Source organism: Diadema antillarum, unplaced genomic scaffold, assembly GCF_040938485.1.
Source record: "Diadema antillarum isolate AM-2024a unplaced genomic scaffold, OU_Dant_1.0 seq00000512_RagTag, whole genome shotgun sequence".
Taxonomy (NCBI): domain Eukaryota; kingdom Metazoa; phylum Echinodermata; class Echinoidea; order Diadematoida; family Diadematidae; genus Diadema; species Diadema antillarum.
This window is the reverse complement of record NW_027271466.1, coordinates 2,284,676-2,308,124: the sequence shown is the minus strand read 5'-3', so window position 1 is coordinate 2,308,124 and position 23,449 is coordinate 2,284,676.

The following is a 23,449-nucleotide window of genomic DNA, read 5'->3' as shown; positions in this document are numbered from 1 at the left end:
AAATGAAAACTAAATTAGCATCGCCATTATGATTTAGATCTAGAACCTAGTGCTAGTACTACAGAATAGACCTGATGCAAACTTGTTGTCAAGCTTTTGGTTGAGTTTCTTCAGAGACACGAATTTTGGTAGCACAATACCCGAGTGAATAAGAAAAAGGAAAAAAAAATATAAATACACAACTGTAATGCACGTCTCTAGACCACTCCCGTGCACGAGCGAGCATCAGCCCCCGTTTCTTCAGTGTCACTCTAGCTCTCGTTATTGGCCTAGGCTAGGTTACTCGTGTCGTAGTTTTACTCGCCATCATCAATGTCATACATGGTTACACAAAATAAATTACATCTTGCCATCACCTCAACCACAGCAAAACCCTGAATATCACTCCCATCATAGTCACTCTCAGCTCACAAAACATATCAGCAAACGATACAGACATCGCAGACCTAGCTAACTACTAGCTCTAAACATAGTTGTAACTACGCCACGTTAGACATTAGTTGTACACAAAAATGAAACGGAGGTGAAAAACTAGTAATGAATACACGAAGATCATCAACGATGGCATATTACCGTAGAAAAAAATACACAGAACATCTTGCACCCAAAAAAAAAAATCGAGGTAAAAAACTACGATGAGAAAAACTAGGGTGAAAACACGATGCTTGGAAGACGAACGATGAAGACACTACGGCAAAAATGCTTACACGGAAAACAAACGAGTGGGTACCACACAAGCTACTATGTTTGCGCACATACGTAGATAAGCTACATCGTGTTCAATCAAAAAACTCAACAAACACTAGGACAAAAACTCACCTCTAAATTGTTGCAAACGAGATAATCACTTAGAAAAAATGAACAAAACACTCTCAGAAGTACGATTGTACTCTGAGAATGAAAGATATAGAATGATACGAAAGCAAAAGAGAGAAAAGAGAGAGAGAAATGGACGGGAAACCTAGAAAAGTTACCCACACTCACTAACGTAAATGGAATTCGACACACACACCCCCGTGCCCGCCCCAGCATAGCATAGCAGTACACGTACACACACAAGGAGATATCGTCAAGCACTCTATGAGGAGATCGATATCACGATACCGCGCGTAAGAAATCACTGCAGTTGCTGGGGCAACAAAGATACATGCGCGCTGTAAACATGAATATTGATTAGTTTCTCAGCAGGCTCGAACCCCTGGCAGGTGTTTTGGCCAATAAGAGACATTCTAAAATATGTTTCTTTGCATAAATTATTTTTCTGAGTCCCAGTAAGGATCTCTGTGATTGGCTAAAATTATTCTACAGCTCCTGGCCAAGCCTGAGGTCCTAGGACGCCCTCTTTTGGTCATAAATAATAAAAACCACGTTTTTTGTGGGAGGTGACGGGGATGGGTTAAGAAGACATGCATGCAACAATGATTTTGATTGGCCAGTGACAATCAGTTGCAAGTTGCGTTTAAACGCAAAGTTTCTAGCAACGGGGCCCATGTCAAATCATCACAGGGATAGGGAGAACAATTCATTCATTCATCCATTCATTCATTCATTCATTCATTCATCCATCCATTCATTCATTCATTTAATCGTTTATTTATTTATTTATTTATTTATTTATTTATTCATTCATTCATTCATTCATTCATTTGGCAAAATATGAAACAATACAGATGGCATAGTAGAGCAGTAAATACAACATTAAACTTCCAATTCCACACTGCAAAAAGTCCGGTGTTAAATAGTGAACACCGAGCTGGTGTTAAATTTTCGGTGCTCATTTATGGTGTTAAATTAAAACCTCTGGGTGTCATTTCCAAATTTTAAACTGTTTTTTGAAGAGTTTCTTAGTAACTGCACTTCTTGTTGATTTTTAATTTAAACAAGACGATCAAGAATTTTTGAAAAAATGTGAAAATAAATTTACACCACAGTAACACCAGCTGGTGTGGTCTCTTATTGAAGCTAGACGGGTGTTAAACCATTGATATTAACACCAACAAATATCAAATCAACACCATGTGGTGTCATTTTTGCATTAACACCAGTACAGTGTCAAAATAACACCAGGTACAGCGTCAAATTAACACCACAAAGTGTCAGGTGAACACTTTTCAACATCATCACAGTGCATTTTCAACACCTGTGGGTGTGGTCCTTTATTGAAGTTTGATCGGTGTTAGATTTAACACCCGTGGTGTTAAATCTAACACCGATGTTTTTACAGTGCACGTTTCCGGATTTAAATCTCTTAAATAGAGTGTATTCAGACAGATGCTATCGATGACTGACTAAATCTATTGAAATTCCTTCATGCGACTGCAAATTGCGATTGATTGCAGGTTGCAATAGATCTATCTATTGCAAAGTTTACAATTATAGATATTTCAATTAATGGCAACTCGACTTTCTTGCAACACTCTCTAAGCTGCCCTTTTCTGTATTGTCTTTCTTTCTCTCATCTCTCATTCTATAAGCGTGAGTGAATGTGTGTACCTACAAATTTTAGGGATATGTTTGTTTGCTTGCTTGTTTGTTTGTTTGTTTTTGTCATTCGATGTATTATGTACATACGTTATTTTAATTGGTTGTTCTTTTGTATGCTTTAGTCAACGTCAGAACGTGTGATGGTTACACCGTATCATTCTTTTTTCATGGCGTCCAGCTACAAGCACATGTGAACAAAAAACCTAGCTTTAATGCTTTATATATTGTAGTTTTCAACAACCAATGTAAAAAATTCCACCAGTACGCCTATTGTTTGATATACCTAATGTGCACAATAGTTATGATAAAATTGTTTCTTTGATAAACCATGTACTGTAATGGTTTTTTATGAAAAAAACAACAACAGTGATACCTCCTTATATTTTAAGGTTTATTGCGAAACTTTTATATGATAGGATGTTTTGTGTACAACTGACCTACGAATTGTACGTCAAATGTGATAACTCGAACATTTTTTTAGTTACTGCTCCCAATGGTAAACAGTACCTTTAATGCTGGTTATGAATTGAACACTCTGAAGTATAAGATCTCTTATTTATACACATTATTGTCATGTAGTTGTAGGTTTCTACATTACAGGTAAGAACGTGTAGCGTCGTATCTTGGGGATTGCATGGAGTTGGAAAGCTGGCCCGGTCCACTTATTCGAGAATCCCCTTTTCGAACTGTGTACAGCTTTATCACTCATATCAGCAACGTAAGTATACACACAACCGCAGAATCTCGACTAGAGTCAGCCGTTACCGATGGTCGTATGCATGAACTTTGGTATGTCTTGAAGCACGTATTTGCTTACAGCTGGTATTCGTGGTTTCGTATGCACCTTGTTGGACAGCGAATGAATTGGAAAACCGACAAAGATGAATATCGACGAGCTCTTTAAAAGATATAGGTGCGTGCAACAATGTTTGCTCTTCATCGTAAGAGTTTTTCAAATATTTGTTGACGCTATCATGTTAACGCCCTGATTTCTTAGAATATTTAACATTTGAACTACTTCGCATATATGATTCGAAGGACGCAATATGATTTCTATTCAATATTTACAATATATATATATATATATATATATAGATATATATACTCTCTAAAAAAAATCGAGTGAAAATTTTCACTCTAAAAAGAGTGAATACAAAAAAGAGTGAATTTCGAGTGAAATTGGAGTGAATTTTGAGTGAAAATGCTCAGTTTCACTCATTTTGGAGTGACGTCAGGGATCACTCCAAAATCTTCGAGTGATCCCTGACGTCACTCCAAAATGAGTGAAAATGAGCATTTTCACTCAAAATTCACTCCAATTTCACTCGAAATTCACTCTTTTTTGTATTCACTCTTTATAGAGTGAAAATTTTCACTCGATTTTTTTTTAGAGAGTACATAACGTTGTATCATATCAGATCCCAACAGGTATAACGAGAACAATAAGTCATACATAGCTGTTGAGCATCTGTAGATTTGCATTGATTGCGTTTTTTGTCTATTGCGGTTAGCCGTTTGTTTGTTAAATATTCATTTTATCTAATCACTTGGCTAAAAAGCCTTCAATCAGCCGAGAGGATATTTTCAGAGAGGCCGTGAAACAAAACAATTGACATAAAAATAGCAAATCTAAGATACAGAACGAAACAAAATCAATTCAGAGGTAGAAGAGATACATATCAATGAAGAAACAAAACAAAACATAGCAAAACAAAGAATAAACGTACTATGAAAAGCAAAATAAGATAACTAACAACAATCATCTAAGGTTAAGTCGTCTTCAGGCTAAAACAAACACTTCAATTAAACTTTGAGTGCATGTATGAAAATTCACGATAAGAGCATTAACAAAAAGGAATTCAAACTGTCTAATATTCTAATATTTTCGGGAAGATCATTGAATATCCTAATACCAATATAAATATATTCGTATTTCACAAAATCTGTTCTAAATCTTTTTTTATCCGTTAGTTGATAATGTACATCAAAGCTTTATACAAATCCGGGGTTTGACGAGAACTATTGCACATCGTGGCTGAAAACGGAGTGATTTCCTTGCATCTAGACACAAACTGTCTGAGTCGATAATCAGATATAATCTCTAAAAGTGAAATTTTGAAGTTTGAAGTTTATTAAAAACAACAACATGTGAATGAGTAAATGAGTACATGAATACACGCTTAGAAACATTGTATTAAGCGCATAACAAATTTAATGTATTATTATTATTATTATCATTATTATTATTATTATTATTGTTATTGTTATTATTATCATTATTATTATTATTAGTAGTAGTAGTAGTAGTAGTACATGTAGTAGTATTACGATAGTTCAAAACACACTTTAACATAAGTCAAGCTAGACAAATACACGTTTTGTATTAACATTAGAACTAAACTGGTTTTCATTGGAAAGAACATAATGTATAGAGAAAATATGAAATACAGAAAAAAATAGGAAAAAGAAAAGAAAGAAGAAGACGACAAAGAGAGGAGAATAAGAATAGCATGATATATATCACAGGATATACTCGATGCAGGGCAATTTGTCAATCAGTTGCAACACAGGATATAGTTGTCATGGGGATCAAAGATTTATAGCACAAGTGCTAGCACAAAATTAAGGCTAGTAACATAGGGACTGATCCCTTAAACTCATAGTCTGTGGCACATACTTTACATGTATTTATACTAACAGCCAACTTAATTAAAATGTACACGGAGAACTAAACCTGAGCAGCTTTACATTGATTACACAGTGGAATTTATATTTCAAACAAATAATCCAGAAGGTATTTTCAAAATGACTCTCTTTATTTAATGACCTTCAAAATGTTTGCTCGTTTGGTTTGTTGGGAGTATTTTGTTCATGTCACAATGATTTTAGATCACCAACCACAATGAAATCACTGGAATTTGCATTAACGTATTGAAGTGCATTCTCGAATTCATTAACAACGCTGAGATGATAATTAGACAGGTGATGTCGGTAACATGTAGATAACATTATAGATGTGTCATGATATTCACATAATCACATCAAAAATGGAATTGAGTTCACCAAGGGCCCACCACTTCCACAATCGCTTCTTGAATTCAAATCGAGAATGTTACGTACACGGTACTCAGAAATTGATTAAATTAAAAAAGTTTGAATACATATCGTTGTCGACAGTTTCTACCAAGCATTGGTTAAACGTTGTGTAAGTCTATGAGTTTTGCCAAAAGTCCATCGACATTCAAAGATGAAAGATTGAGTACGTGCAGAAATACCAGTCAGGCTATTTTTGTACTTGTATGTTGATATATGGCAAACAAGTCTGTGACGCAAAAAAAAAAAATGATAACAACCATTTTGCAAGATAAAAAAACTAGGCAAAGTCAAAGAGATTGATATCATCTCAAAGTAGCCTGAATGTCAGGTCGTGCAAGAAAAGAAATGCATACACTAGGAGACAAAGGCCTATTTGAATATGAGGCTTGTTATAACACGATCTTTTAAACAAACAACGAAGTGACCATTTGTAACCCTGGATATGGGTTTTCAGCAAATACATCTCGCTCAATCTTTAAGGATAATTTTCTGAATAATCTTATATCTCAACACACACACACACACACACATACACTCACACAAACACATATCACACGCACACACATCTATATATATACACATATGATATTATGTATTATATATTATATATACTATATGACTCTGCACCACAAAACCATCAAGAACATTTCATGAGATTATGCTGATGATTAACCGAATCGCTACTCTACATGTATTTATTCTCTTCGAAACTATCCACGAATTATGCTATCGAAAGGTAGTCGCCCGGGGCAGTCTTCAATATCCCGTTTCTCGTTGCAAAAGTATCATGAATATTATAAAAAAACGAATATCAAATCTATCAAATCATATCCTTTTTTCTTTTTCCTACTTTTTTGATGTGAAGGAAATGGGATTCTGAGTATATTTTCGACATTTCATCATAATAAAGTGCGGAAAACAGACAATCTGTAATTCTATTTTCCATTTTTTTTCTATGTTACAGTGCAATGTACAGTTTGTATGTTTTCTTTTGTATACCTTTTGCTATCTAATGTACATAATCATCTTCATCAATATCATTCAGGGCCCTATGGAAGACCACTACTTAAAGTATGGTGAACGAGACATTAAGATCAAGAAAATCATATAAAAGAAGGTGTCAAAGCAGAGGGAAATGTCTCTTAAAACAGATTTTTAATGTGACTTATTAAAAGATATTCGCGCCACTGAGAAAACTGTTAAAACTGACTGATTTGCCTCACCGATATTCGCTCCGGAACAGCCATTCTTTTTCGAGCCCTAAATATGACGTCATCAAATTAACAAAACCCTTTACGAATGCAGCGGGACATTGAGGCTGTCATTCATAAAGCACGCATTTCTTGGTGAGCGGATGCAATATCTGGCCTGTCTTTAGTCGCATCTGCTTTCTCACTGAGACATAAAAACGTCCAATTAAAAATACCGATAAATGTACCTTTAAAGAAATAAATAGTTGAATATGGCTATATATTGTGGGGGGGGGGGGGGAGGGGGGGGGGGAGATTATTCCAAATGGCCGGACCAGAATGTGTGATAGATTTATGAATCATGAATAATTTGGGATTCGTAAGATGGAAATTTCCACACATGCGAGTTGGGATGGTATGAACAGAAGTGTTCAACCTAAACATGTTATTAAGAGATGATGGAAGTTGATCATAAATGTACTTGAACATAATGACTGCTACATGAATAATGTCCATAAAACAAAGAATTAGTTTGAGTTAAAAATACATATAACTTTCTTTTTTTAATTCAACGATAAAATTCATTTTCATATAATACATACACAATTTACCAATGAAATATTACAATATCTCAAATACGGAAAAATTAACGAGTTATACAGTAAAAAAAAAGTAAAGTTCGGTGAGGGGAAAAAAATTCAGCTCAGCTATAATCCAAATGTTTTTAGAAATACACATTGCTACGTGGTGCTAATGCTCGTTCCAAGTCAAAGTTTCATCTATGATTCCAAAAAATAAGAACTTGATTTCTTTTCTGATAATATATCGTTAATCTTAATATATAATAAATATATTACTAAAATAAGTATGCATGGGATTATCTGTATTATGAAAATGAAGTTTGAGTGCGTATTTTTCAAAGAAAGCTTATTGAACTTAAAGCAATAATTTATGCTTCGTCATTTTCAAAATCTAAAGTATCATCTGAAGACTTAAGATCTTTCTGAGAGTAAGATAATATTAGTATCATCAGGAAATAAAACAAAAGAGACAAGGGGATGTATTAATGATATCTTTGACATGGAGAAATAGTATTACCGAGCCTTGTGGAACACCGCACTGGACTAAAAGAGAATCGGAATCAAACCCATTGACAGTAAGATGTCGTATTCTTTGGGTTAGATAATCTGTAAACCAAAATGATTGACCCCGAATACCATAATGACTGAGTTCACGGAATTTACAAACAACATGTTCTTTGTTAGCAATATATAGCACTCGTAATTTTAACATAAACTTGGTGCTACATCAGCAGAATTTCTTCCTTAAACCATATTGATTTAAAGTAAGTATATCATGTTTAGAAATGAATATGTGTAGTCTATTGTAAACAATTTCTTCTAAAATTGTGCTTCTAGGCAGTAAGGGGGACGACGATTAGCAATTTCATGTGATCTTCTTGTAGAAAATAAGATTATTTTAAACCAAAGCTGTTTTCAACAAAATTGACAAAAAAAAAAAACACCTCGAGGTTAAAAAAAAATCGTTATGTAAGTTAAAAGGTCTGCGAGTGGATAGAACTTGTTTATGCTTCAATGGTAAGCAAATAATCAACGTTGGTGAAGGTGATGGGACGAACTATCACTTCCAAGGCGATCTGGATGTAGCTATCTTTCCGAAGCGCAGCTGAGGAAAGATAGCGTACACATTCACATCGCCGAGGAAGTGATAGTTTGTCTCATTGCCTGAAACTAAAAGTTGATTATTTGCTTTATATTCCACATTTAAGGTCCTAGAAATTCCCATTTTATACCACATCTGAAACCACTTTAGCTGTCTTTAGGTATCCTTAGAGATTAGGCTACGTGTGCGCGTAGATGACAAAACAATGAATTTGCTGCGCGCAATGGTCACATGATAGTCCACAGTGCAACGCACTTTTATTTCGCGTACTCATCTTGCGTTAGGACTGTGTGGACTGTGTGGAGATCAGCTAAACAAAAGGGACTATCAACATAGAGTGTAACGAACTTTTCCTCTCCGGTGATGTGATTGGCAAAACTACGCTTCATCACGTGATCAGCTCTGGACCAATCCTATTGCAACATTCTTAGTATGTGAAATATAATATACAAATATACTTGGCCTTGAGAGTTTCTTGTTAAAACTATGGGCAGAGGTGACTCCAAACTAGTACTATTCACTGAGGGGCGCAGCCCCGAAGTGAATAGTACTAGTTTGGAGTCACCGAGGCCCATAGTTTTAACAAGAAACTCGAAACTAGGCGAAGTATATTTGTTTTATATTTTGGATCAAAAATTTGAATAAAAAGTGAAAATCATTATAAGCTTAGCCTAACCCCGGGACGCTCCGTGTACACAGTCACACTGCACACACATCTATATATATACACATATGATATTATGTATTATATATTATATATACTATATGACTCTGCACCACAAAACCATCAAGAACATTTCATGAGATTATGCTGATGATTAACCGAATCGCTACTCTACATGTATTTATTCTCTTCGAAACTATCCACGAATTATGCTATCGAAAGGTAGTCGCCCGGGGCAGTCTTCAATATCCCGTTTCTCGTTGCAAAAGTATCATGAATATTATAAAAAAACGAATATCAAATCTATCAAATCATATCCTTTTTTCTTTTTCCTACTTTTTTGATGTGAAGGAAATGGGATTCTGAGTATATTTTCGACATTTCATCATAATAAAGTGCGGAAAACAGACAATCTGTAATTCTATTTTCCATTTTTTTTCTATGTTACAGTGCAATGTACAGTTTGTATGTTTTCTTTTGTATACCTTTTGCTATCTAATGTACATAATCATCTTCATCAATATCATTCAGGGCCCTATGGAAGACCACTACTTAAAGTATGGTGAACGAGACATTAAGATCAAGAAAATCATATAAAAGAAGGTGTCAAAGCAGAGGGAAATGTCTCTTAAAACAGATTTTTAATGTGACTTATTAAAAGATATTCGCGCCACTGAGAAAACTGTTAAAACTGACTGATTTGCCTCACCGATATTCGCTCCGGAACAGCCATTCTTTTTCGAGCCCTAAATATGACGTCATCAAATTAACAAAACCCTTTACGAATGCAGCGGGACATTGAGGCTGTCATTCATAAAGCACGCATTTCTTGGTGAGCGGATGCAATATCTGGCCTGTCTTTAGTCGCATCTGCTTTCTCACTGAGACATAAAAACGTCCAATTAAAAATACCGATAAATGTACCTTTAAAGAAATAAATAGTTGAATATGGCTATATATTGTGGGGGGGGGGGGGGGGAGGGGGGGGGGGGAGATTATTCCAAATGGCCGGACCAGAATGTGTGATAGATTTATGAATCATGAATAATTTGGGATTCGTAAGATGGAAATTTCCACACATGCGAGTTGGGATGGTATGAACAGAAGTGTTCAACCTAAACATGTTATTAAGAGATGATGGAAGTTGATCATAAATGTACTTGAACATAATGACTGCTACATGAATAATGTCCATAAAACAAAGAATTAGTTTGAGTTAAAAATACATATAACTTTCTTTTTTTAATTCAACGATAAAATTCATTTTCATATAATACATACACAATTTACCAATGAAATATTACAATATCTCAAATACGGAAAAATTAACGAGTTATACAGTAAAAAAAAAGTAAAGTTCGGTGAGGGGAAAAAAATTCAGCTCAGCTATAATCCAAATGTTTTTAGAAATACACATTGCTACGTGGTGCTAATGCTCGTTCCAAGTCAAAGTTTCATCTATGATTCCAAAAAATAAGAACTTGATTTCTTTTCTGATAATATATCGTTAATCTTAATATATAATAAATATATTACTAAAATAAGTATGCATGGGATTATCTGTATTATGAAAATGAAGTTTGAGTGCGTATTTTTCAAAGAAAGCTTATTGAACTTAAAGCAATAATTTATGCTTCGTCATTTTCAAAATCTAAAGTATCATCTGAAGACTTAAGATCTTTCTGAGAGTAAGATAATATTAGTATCATCAGGAAATAAAACAAAAGAGACAAGGGGATGTATTAATGATATCTTTGACATGGAGAAATAGTATTACCGAGCCTTGTGGAACACCGCACTGGACTAAAAGAGAATCGGAATCAAACCCATTGACAGTAAGATGTCGTATTCTTTGGGTTAGATAATCTGTAAACCAAAATGATTGACCCCGAATACCATAATGACTGAGTTCACGGAATTTACAAACAACATGTTCTTTGTTAGCAATATATAGCACTCGTAATTTTAACATAAACTTGGTGCTACATCAGCAGAATTTCTTCCTTAAACCATATTGATTTAAAGTAAGTATATCATGTTTAGAAATGAATATGTGTAGTCTATTGTAAACAATTTCTTCTAAAATTGTGCTTCTAGGCAGTAAGGGGGACGACGATTAGCAATTTCATGTGATCTTCTTGTAGAAAATAAGATTATTTTAAACCAAAGCTGTTTTCAACAAAATTGACAAAAAAAAAACACCTCGAGGTTAAAAAAAAATCGTTATGTAAGTTAAAAGGTCTGCGAGTGGATAGAACTTGTTTATGCTTCAATGGTAAGCAAATAATCAACGTTGGTGAAGGTGATGGGACGAACTATCACTTCCAAGGCGATCTGGATGTAGCTATCTTTCCGAAGCGCAGCTGAGGAAAGATAGCGTACACATTCACATCGCCGAGGAAGTGATAGTTTGTCTCATTGCCTGAAACTAAAAGTTGATTATTTGCTTTATATTCCACATTTAAGGTCCTAGAAATTCCCATTTTATACCACATCTGAAACCACTTTAGCTGTCTTTAGGTATCCTTAGAGATTAGGCTACGTGTGCGCGTAGATGACAAAACAATGAATTTGCTGCGCGCAATGGTCACATGATAGTCCACAGTGCAACGCACTTTTATTTCGCGTACTCATCTTGCGTTAGGACTGTGTGGACTGTGTGGAGATCAGCTAAACAAAAGGGACTATCAACATAGAGTGTAACGAACTTTTCCTCTCCGGTGATGTGATTGGCAAAACTACGCTTCATCACGTGATCAGCTCTGGACCAATCCTATTGCAACATTCTTAGTATGTGAAATATAATATACAAATATACTTGGCCTTGAGAGTTTCTTGTTAAAACTATGGGCAGAGGTGACTCCAAACTAGTACTATTCACTGAGGGGCGCAGCCCCGAAGTGAATAGTACTAGTTTGGAGTCACCGAGGCCCATAGTTTTAACAAGAAACTCGAAACTAGGCGAAGTATATTTGTTTTATATTTTGGATCAAAAATTTGAATAAAAAGTGAAAATCATTATAAGCTTAGCCTAACCCCGGGACGCTCCGTGTACACAGTCACACTGCAACACTGCGTGTTGGGGCTGGTCGCAGTTTAGCCGCACTGCGGCGGCAGCGCAGCGCCTGCAATACGCAACAGTGCGAGAGACCGGAAATTGAAAAACGTAGCAGCCGTGGCACCGCCAGAGTTGCCCGTCGCATGTATCCAAGCGCTCGTATGGCCGCTGCAAACCTGAACACTAGAATTCGGGACCGGACGTGGACGGACCTCGTACACTTGATTGTAAAGAAGGGTGATTGTGACATCATTTTGCAAATAGTATATACTATTTGCAAAATGTCGTCATAAAAGTGACGTCATTTTGCAAATAGTACTTCATGGAGTGTCAAACACACCAACACTCTAAAATAATTCAAAATACCTATAATCACGTGAAGCTCTTTTAACCAATCAATGGAAGACAAATTTTTGATCCAAAATATAATACGAGATATCAATGTCTGTTACGTATGAAGAATATAATGACGAAGAACAGATCACGTGCTTCGCATCGGCGCGTCTTCAAATCCACGCGCATTGCGTAATAAAGGCAAATTCTGAAAGGTACTTCTTGGCAAGCACATTAGAGTACGACAGGTTATTAGGTAGGGCGACGTTTGTCCTGAAATCTATCTGGAATACATGTATATGGCTTTTGATTGTCCCAGATTTTTTTCCTACTGTGCTTGATAACACAGAGTGAAAGACTGTGATAGATAACACAGTGTGAGACTGTGAGAGGCTGTGGTACATAACACAGCGTGAGAGACCGTGGCACATAACTCAGTATGGGATCCTTCAGTTTAACATACTGTACTGTGGTAAATACCACAGTCTATTACAGTGTGGTTTTTTTTTTTGGGGGGGGGGGGGCAGTACTGTAAGGGATTATGTGAATGTGACACACTGTGGCATTTTCAGATATGTGGCAATGACACCCGTTATCACAGTATCAATCCTGTGATTTTCCACAATGTGACAATAACACAGCAGTACCTCATGTCCGAATTTCACAGGTAACCATAGTGTGACATAACTCACATGTGTGCACACTTTGTTTGAAGCTGGTCATCACTGTGTGTTTCACTATGTGGCAACACTTTGTCTGTTCTATAATAAGAAAGGGGTTTATGTGGGAGATATATCTCCTGGATTCGAATAAGTTCCACAACAATCAGAACCTCTCAAAGCTTGTCCCGCTGAAGGGCTGGCTCAACACTCTCCCGCCATTCGAAGGCTGATGATACATCGCCACCAGCATGGTTCAGTGTATTGGATCTCAGTAGCTCGGAGTAGCTGAATCCTAAATCCTAGCTGAAAATTAATGTCAATATTTGTCCACGTTGCAGAAGATATCTCCCGCGATCTTTCGTGAGTCTCATCATTGATTTCACCTTCACAAGTCTTCTTTGCTGTTGCCAAGGATGAATGTCTGGGGGATGTGTATAATGTATACGGAGTATGTATAATATATCAATGCAAAAATAAAATGCTGATAAGTGCTATCCAATGATAGCGAGCCAGTGGAGGGGAGAAAGAAAAAGAGTCCCAATTGGCATTTAAAGCATAATTTACCATTAGCAGATGAAACAGAAACTCAGCATTTCTCTATAAGTGCTTTAAAAGTTCTAAAATATGAGTAAGGAAAAGAAACAACCACTGTAAAAATTTGAATCCATGTAACTCTTGTTAAGTACATTGAAATATACAAAATGTGAACAATAGTAATGATCAAAAATGTTCGACACTTTTACCGTCTACAGTTATGGTTTAATGAGAAAAATACTGATATCTCCATATCGTCGCTGGTTTTGCAATCCGACGTATCTCAGCGCGCGATGCAAAAAGACAGTTTCGAGAAAAACGCATTTAAAGATTTCTTAATTTCCCAACGATAAATTCGGGTATATTATTGCATTGGATTGCTGATTTTTTAAAATGCTGGCATACTAAAGTATTCATTCTGTCTGATGATATGAATTTTCAGTTGTTACATGCAAGAAAAGGGAAGATATAAGCAAGCAAAGTGGTACGTCACTATGCGAAACCACGAAAACTGGACTCTCACAGAGAAAATTAATATACGTGACGTATCGGTGCGCGTCCTTGAAACTTGCACAGAGACGTGAAGTAAAGTTTTCGCAAACCTGCGTATCTATGCGCGCGCACAGGTTCAAATGTGCTATGTGACTCTCTCTTCCTCTTTTCATTTTTCTATCTTTCTCTGTCTTTTCCTTTCTTTCTCTCTCTCTCTCTCTCTCTCTCTTGACTCTTTCTTTCTCCTCTTCATTTCTCTATCTTTCTGTCTTTTTCTTTCTTTTTTTCTTTCTCTCCCTCATGTGACTTTTTCTTTCTTTCTCCTTTTCTTTTCTCTATCTTTCTGTCACTTTCTTTTTTTTCTCTCTCATTGCACTTGTTCTATTTTTCTTCTCTCTTCATTTTTCTGTCTTTCTGTCTTTTTTCTTTCTTTCTCTCTCTTCTTCTCTCTCTCTCACTCACACTTGACTCTCTCCCTCTTTCTCCTCTTTTTATTTCCCCAGACTGTCATAACACATGTACATGTACATAAAAAATGCAAACTTATTCAAATTTTCCTCACAGCCACTTCTTTATTCATGGTGTGGTTACAGGCATTACACTTCGTGGATTCTGATTGAAAGTACCTTAATTTTGATGAGAGAAGATGATAACAGCTGCAATATTATATTGAAAATTGTATTTCATACCATTTCCGGACTTATTGATGAACGCGATGAACGCGTTAAACATGGACAGACCGTCCTGTCGCATTTGGGTCTGTCCATGTTCATGATGTTATGCACGGTCACCACTAAGTGTGAAAAGTAGCATTTAAATGCAACATTTTTTTTTCCAAAGTGAGTTGTGTGTGATTTCCTGCAAATACAAACATGTGTGTATCGGAGTGAATTTCATTTACGTCTCCGTGTACAGGCCCGTAACTCTCAGGCTTTTGCATTTAACTCAGTATGATGTCATATTGCAAAACATCGGATATTTAAAGGGTTTTGTTCCGGCGGACAAAAGTAATTTATGGCCTTAAATGTCATGGAGTAAAATGATCTTTGCGCCGGGATTCTAATGATTGAAGGTTCATCAAAGTATGGATTTCTTGATTTGAAACATATCTATAATAGTTTAATCGAATACTTATTCTCAGTCCTCTATTTTGTATTTTTTTTGTAATTCATCTGTGTGTTTTGCCGCCGATGAACCATAAATAATATCTGCATAATCAAATAATGGGAGAATAAAAATTGTACATGTCTATTTCAAAGTTGAAGCATTTACATATCTGCATATAGTTACTCTCTAAAAAAATCGAGTGAAAATATTCACTCTTGAAGGAGCGCATACAAAAAAGAGTAAATTTAGAGTGAAATTGGAATGAATTTTGAGTGAAAATGTTCATTTCCACTCATTTTGGAGTGACCTCAGGGATCACTCGAAGATTTTTTTTTGTATTCACTCCTTCCAAAGTGAATATCTTCACTCGACTTTTATAGAGAGTAAACGGCCCAGAAATTTCACCAGGTTGGCAATATTCTTACGCATCGTATCTATATGTATATCCCATTTCAGCTGTTCATCAATCATAACACCCAGGTATTTCACAACGTACTTCCGTTCTATTCTATTTCCAAAAATAAATAATTTTAATTTACCACAATTACTTAAATTATAACGACAACCCAATAACATACATATTGTATTCACAATTTACACTAATCTTTTTTAAAAATAGCCATTCATGTTCATACACATAATATATTCTGCAGCTTAGAATTCGATACACATTCTATTTCATTTACACTTTTTCCAGAGCAATACAACACTGTATCATCCGCTTTAATATGTGAGAGTTGAGTGTCTTGACCTAATCCAGACTGTTCCTAATTGAATCTGCTATCATGTTTCAAGCAGAGACTATTATGTTTCAAGCAGAGAGACAGCTGTGATTGCACGATCTTTCCCAGAACCTTTGAGAGTCTGAGGTGAAAGAATTGAAATCGGCCTATAGTTGCTGGTATGGGCAGAGATATGTCTCCAGATTTAATAACTGGTATTATTTTTGCCCATTTCCAACGATGAGGAACGTTGCCATCTGACAGTGACCAATTAATAAGGTAAGTATAAGTAAATACAATGTGCGAGATGCAGATAATTGTACAATTTTAACTGATATTCCATCTAGACCAGTTGACTTTTTGGCTTTGATTCCTTTGGTGACTTTAAGTACCTCTCCCTCATTTACCACATGCAGGGTCAAACTTGATTGTAAAAGGAACTTCATTTACAATACATTGTTGTACATGAGGAATATGTGATGCCAGATTTGCACCAATATTTCCAAAACAATCATTAAAAACCATTAACTCGTTCGATATCATCAGCGATGAATCAAGCGACTTATAGGTCTACTGCCTGATGAGGATATTTCCTTCAACACATCCCATGATTGATTTGGCCTAAATTTGTCTACATCCTCTTTTTAAAGTAATTCTTTTTCGATTTCCTAATCAAAAAAGTACTTTGTTTTTATCGTCTTATATTCTCCCAATAATTCGGCTTAATTAGCTTCTAAAATACGTTTGTGATTATCACCCTTTCCATCCCAAATACACATACTGTATGTATCTTTTTAGCCTTTCCCTTTTACTTATCTTCGTCGTCTTATTGACACAATAATCTCCTTAGTCATTCAGGGTGAGTATTTATTCCCGACACGTGTCCTTCTCACTGACATAAATATGTTTATGCACTATTTCAAGGAAAAGCTCTTCCAATACTTTAACAGCATCATTCAGATTTGAAGTACATGTATCTTCTACAATACAAAAACTCAAAGTAAAGGCTAACCGTTGAAATGCAACTCGTTCCGCTATATAAGAATTTATGAACAACTTCTTCAATTTGATTGTGAATGCGTTTAAACTTAGAACTTTTTTCATACTATTATCGAGAGAATTTCAAAATTTGGGGCCAGTGAAAGAAAATGTCTGTTTAGCGAAAAATACTCCTGCTTCATGGCAAATGAAATGAGTTGGATTGCCGGGTAGGGTAAAAATGAACAGTTCCATTTTTTAGTGAACATGAACTCAAGTACATATGGGGAGAGAATTGTCGGTTAGTTTGTACATAAATTGTCATACATGTAGAAAATACAAATCCTTAACCTTTAAAACTTTGTTTTCATGAAATAAAACATCACTGTCACTTCTCCATGATTCATTGCAAATAATACGAAGAACTTGTATTTTTCTGTAACAAAAGTATTCTTTCCAATTATTGCGAGGAATATGTGTTTCCCAAGGCGAGTATACCATAACTTAAATATACGGTAAAATCAGAGATGAAAATAAAATCAAAGCAATGTTCCTGCGTGAGCAAAATTTAACTTTTTTTATGACACCTATATTTTTTGAAAAATACTGCTTATGGCATCGATATGTAACTTCGAACCTAAAGATTCGATTGAAGAGACTTCTTCAATAACTGTGTGTCGTTTACGAAAACATCCTTTGGTGTCGTTCAGGTAAACATTCATTGGTATTGTATCGTACGCATTTCACTTCTACTTCACTTTTGTTTTTGAGGGTGGGATTTCCAGAAAAAAAAATGGTCAACAAAAGGTGGGTCACGACATGATCACGTGAACAGGTGAAAGATTCTCAAAGGAAGTGCGACATTCATTGCACTGCGTAGGTCCTTTGCATCGCATGTGATTAGGATTCTAGAAACCTATGTGGACTTTTCACGTGATCACTTCGTGACCCATTCTTTGTCGGCCCTTATTTTATGTAAATTGTATTGATATTGATTTCATGTTTTAACAAATCTGGAAATCCCCCAAACAGAAAACAAGAACGGAATCTATAGCGACTTGCACAACGCAAATTCATTCGACGTTAGCAGCCAGTTACCAATAACCTTTCTTTCATGCCTCTTGCTTTACGTACTGGGAAGGTAAAATCACACTTTTTGAGTTATACTGTATATGTATTTTTACATCGGTTGTACATCCTTCCTTTGTAAGATTCCCGAGATTGTCCTAAAACCGGTCTTCCGTGCTTGTGTCAGTATTCATTTTCAACATTATTACATCTATAATCATCAGAGTGTACAGAGGTGTGCGAATACGCACTGCCTAAATTCACCTTCAAATTCTCTGAAATTTGCGGAATTGAATTGTCAAAGTGAACTCTGCGTTGCACCAACATATAGAAAGAGCACTTCTACTACCACTTGACTGACATCAGACTCACATTTTCATCAGAACTGGCAAGTATTACAGCAGATATTTGAGCAAGGATGGTACGCACCAGGAACAAACCAGGTACATCGGAAGAAACCCAAACTCTTCATGGGACGGAGCAGGGGACCATCGACTCTGATGTACCGTCAGAAGAAAGTGCTGGTCACCCGAGTGAATCATCAGTCCCAGGCAAAGGAGGTTCAATGTCCCCAGATCTTCTTCAAAAGTCTATTGTAGAAGCTCTCTGCGCTGAAGCCACACACAAAAAAAGGCTGGTTGACGCTATTGTTGAAGTCATCGTGGAAAGTGTTACGCAATCGGTGTACGAAGCAGTACGGCTTGATCTTGACCAACAAAAGGATGAAATTACGTCACTCACAAAGAAGGTAAACGATCTCAACAAAGAAATCGAGAGGATGAAGAGTACATGTGAAACGCAGGAACAATACAGCCGGAGAAATTGTCTCCAATTCCATGGAATCCCAGAGAAGGCGAATGAAAACACAGATGACGTCGTTCGAAAGGTCGTCCAGGAGAAGCTTGACATCAACCTTGCGGAGACCGACATCGATCGCAGCCATCGAGTTACTGCAAGATCAGGATCGAGAGCAGATGGAAAGCCACGAGCCATCATCATGAAATTTGCTCGCTACAGTGTTCGACAGCTGATATACAGCAACAGAGCTAAATTGCCAATTTCGGAAAGGGACTCGGATCTACATCCATGAAGATCTCACAAGCCACAGACAAACCCTCGTGAATCTAGCCAACAAGTCTCCACATGTATCAAAGGTCTACACAACTGACGGACGGGTCAAAGCGCTGAAGAAGTCTACAGATAGGTGGGTAACTATCACATCGACGAAGCAAATCGAGGAACTTGACTCATAAAAATATGAATTTGCCAATGTCTAGTGCTTCCTTAACACCTATGAATGTTGTTTACCCATGCATTTACTGCCACAAATCTGTAAGAAAAAAATAAAAATCAATTCTTTGTATACAATGTTCGAAATGGTCACACGCTAAATGTGGAAATGTCACAGACGATACATTTTATTCTTCCGAAGACTGGATATGTACTCTTTGCTACATGAATGAACTTCCAGGATATATAGAAAATTCGCCAGGGGAAGAAATACATTCATCTATTAAAGACGATGAGTTTTCTGAATGTACACCTCATTATCCCCATGGAAAAGGTATAAAAATCGCACATTTAAATGTTCGTAGTTTACGGAATAAGAAAGATGATATTCAATTGTTCTTAGAGTCAAACCCATATGATATTTTTGCTATGACTGAGACGTGGCTTGATAACAACTTTCCCACCGGTTGTCTACATAGAAATGGATATGTTTTTGAGAGAAAAGATAGAGTTAATGGAGGAGGTGGTGGTGTCGGATGTTATATCAAAACTAATATCATATATAAGAGAAGAGAAGAGAAGAGAAGATTTAGAAGAAAAATCCTTAGAAGTAATGTGGATTGAAATTCAAATGAAAAATCATAAACCATATCTTCTTGGCATAGTGTATCGTCCACCGAAGGGCACAACAGATGTGTTTGAAACTATGGAATGTAATTTTCACAGTGTTTGTACTGTGACGGATAAAGTGTTGATTACAGGAGATATGAATTGTAACATGATAACAGATAATGTATTGTCACAGAAAGTAACACGCATGTGTGAGGCTTTACAGTTTAACCAACTGATTTCAAAACCAACTCGCATTACTCCATTCAGTAAAACATTGATTGATTTGTTTTTTGTATCACAGTCTCTCGGCTCATTGACAGCTGGTTCTGTGGGTATAAGTGACCACTCTTTGATATATGTAATCCTTTCTGAAAAACATGTTAAATCTCATCCTAAAATTTCGAACATGAGATCTTTTCGCAATTTTGACTCTGAAAAGTTCATACGTTATTTATCTTCTGTAAACTGGGACTGTGTTTTATCAGGCAAAGATGATAATATCGATGCTATGTGGTTAGAGTTCAAAGCAAAGTTTGTTGAACTGTGCGATAAACACGCCCCCTACGTCAGCATAAGAAAGAAGCGTAGTCCCGCACCATGGATAACGAATGAATATCTGATACTTTCAAGGGATAGAGATTATTACAAATCAAAATTTGATTATTGTAAGTCTATTTCTGATACACGATCTATGCAGCATTTTTGGATAGAATATAAACGCATCCGCAATAAGATAAATGATATGAATAAGAAGTTGAAACGAGAGTATTATTGTAATAAATTTCAGAGTGTTATGAATAAGGATTTAAAACAGAAGTGGAAGGTTAGTAATGATCTTTTGTCGAAAACTAAATGTGAAACAGAATATAAGTTAGAATATGAAAGAAAGTAAATATGAAATCGGTAATGTTTTTAATCAGATATTCAATACTGTATCGGATAGAATAAATAGGTCAACCACACGAAACCGAAATCAATATGACGAGGACAGCTGTCTCCAAGATGTACCTGTAACTGACAGCATATTATCTTTTACGGATATCACAGAAGAATTTGTAATAGTCTGGGTGCCAAAGCCTCTTTTTGGGCCTAACCTTGTTTTACCGTCCACCCAATGTTTTTTAATGGTTTTACCCTATTTCGGGGGTGCTGAATCCGAATCTGGATGATGCAACTCTTGCATCCTTGAGGGTTTTGAGATATTCAAGATGGCCGCCAAAATGGCCGCCCAAACCGGAAATTCCCACGTATTTCCTTCTAAATGGTGAGATATTGAGAACAATTGATGGTTTAACCCTATTTGGAGGGTGTTGAATCCGAATCTGGATGATGCAACTCTTGCATCCTTGAAGGTTTTGAGATATTCAAGATGGCCGCCAAAATGGCCGCCAAAACCGGAAATTCCCACGTATGTCCTTCTAAATGGTGAGATATTGAAAACAATTGGTGGTTTTACCCTATTTCGAGGGTGCTGAATCCGAATCTGGATGATGCAACTCTTGCATCCTTGAGGGTTTTGAGACATTCTAGATGGCCGCCAAAATGGCCGCCAAAACCGAAAATTCCCACGTATTTCCTTCTAAATGGTGTGAAATTGAAAATAATTGATGATTCTCCCCATTTGGAAGGTGCTGAATCCGAATCTGGATGATGCAACTCATGCATCCATAAAGTTTTTGAGATATTCAAGATGGCCGCCAAAATGGCCGCCAATTAAAACCGGAAATTCCCATGTATTTCCTTCTAAATGGTGAGAAATTGAAAACATTGATGGATCTACCCTATTTCTAGGGTGTTGAATCCGAGTCTGGATGATGCAAACCTTGCATCCTTGAGGGTATTGAGATATTTAAGATGGCCGCCAAAATGGCCGCCAATTAAAACCGGAAATTTCTATGTATAAGCTTTTAAATGGTGAGAAATAGAAAACAATTGATGGTTTTACCCTATTTCGAGGGTGCTGAATCCGAATCTGGATGATGCACCTCGAGATAGTCAAGATGGCCGCCAAAATGGCCGCCGAAATGGAAACTCTAATGTATTTCCTTCTTATAAATGGTGAGAAATTGATAACAGTTGATGGCTTTACCCCATTTTTTTTTGACTGAAAGATTTCAGGTTTTCGTCAATGGCACAGTTTGAACTTGCTGTATATACAGTGAAACCAGCTCTACCGGATATCTTTGAGTTGGTACGATACAAGTGTGCCAGCAATGAACCCTTCAAGACTACAGATGCGGTTGAATAGTTGCAAGATTACACTGTTTCCTCTACATATAATGGATAAGTTTTGAACACTAACAATCAATGGACAAGACATGTTCATCTAAATCATATTGTGATAGTGATGTAGAGAAGTATATTGAAATTACCCAACATTACCTGTCTTAATCCATGAGCAGTTTTAATCTCTTCATCCATGAACACTCAAATTGGTTATTTGGTTTATATTGGTGGTCTTGATGACATTGTTGAAGACATGAGTGGGAAATAAAAACTGAACTGAACTGAACTGAACTGACATTTCTTATAGTTATGATTCAATTTTTTCTTCAATATGATGTAACATTATGTATGTGTATCATATGTATGTATATATATATATATATATATATATATATAAATAATAATAATAGTCAGTTCTTAGAAACGCATAATACCATAAGATAGTCTCTATGCGTGTACAAAATAATGAAACAAAATGTATCACATATTTCTCTATTCAAACATGTAATCAACAATTATCAAAAAGGTGAGTTTTTAACACAGATTTGAATTTATCAAAATCTGTAATGCATCTAACACTGAGAGGGAGATTATTCCATAATGAGGGTGCCATTTTTCCAAAAGACCTATCACCATATGTCTTAGATTTGACACTTATTTCAGAGAGGAGATTTTTTGATTTTGAGCGCAGATTACGACCAGGATGATATGGCTTGATGAGTTCACTGAGATATGCAGGGGCATTTCCATGAAAACATTTGAATACAAGGGTCAAAATCTTAAACCTGATACGAGCTCTTATGGGCAACCAATGAAGACTACGAAGAATGGGAGTTATATGATCAAATTTCCTTTTGCGTGTTACAAGCCTTGCGGCTGAATTTTGTATCCGTTGGAGTCCTTTCAGGTGAGAGTCTGGAACTCCAATGAGCAAACCATTATTATTATCCAAATGACTAAAAATAAACGCATGAACCAGTTTTTCTGTAGTTGCTTTATCGAGAACGTGTCTCAATTTTCCAATCCTGTGTAGACCTATGGCTGCAGATTTGCATATGTTATTGATGTGAGTTTTCATACTAAGATCATCTTGGATAATGACACCAAGGTCACGTGCCTTAGAAATTGGCAGCACAGGAGTATCGCAAACATTAACGGACAAAGTTGTTGAGGACTTGTTACGAGATCTGACATGCACAACTTCAGTTTTCTCAAGATTCAATTTCAAACCATTTTGCAAAGACCAATCTTGAATTTTACCTAAGCATGATTCAATCTGACCAACTGCTACATCAGAATTGGTGCTTTTT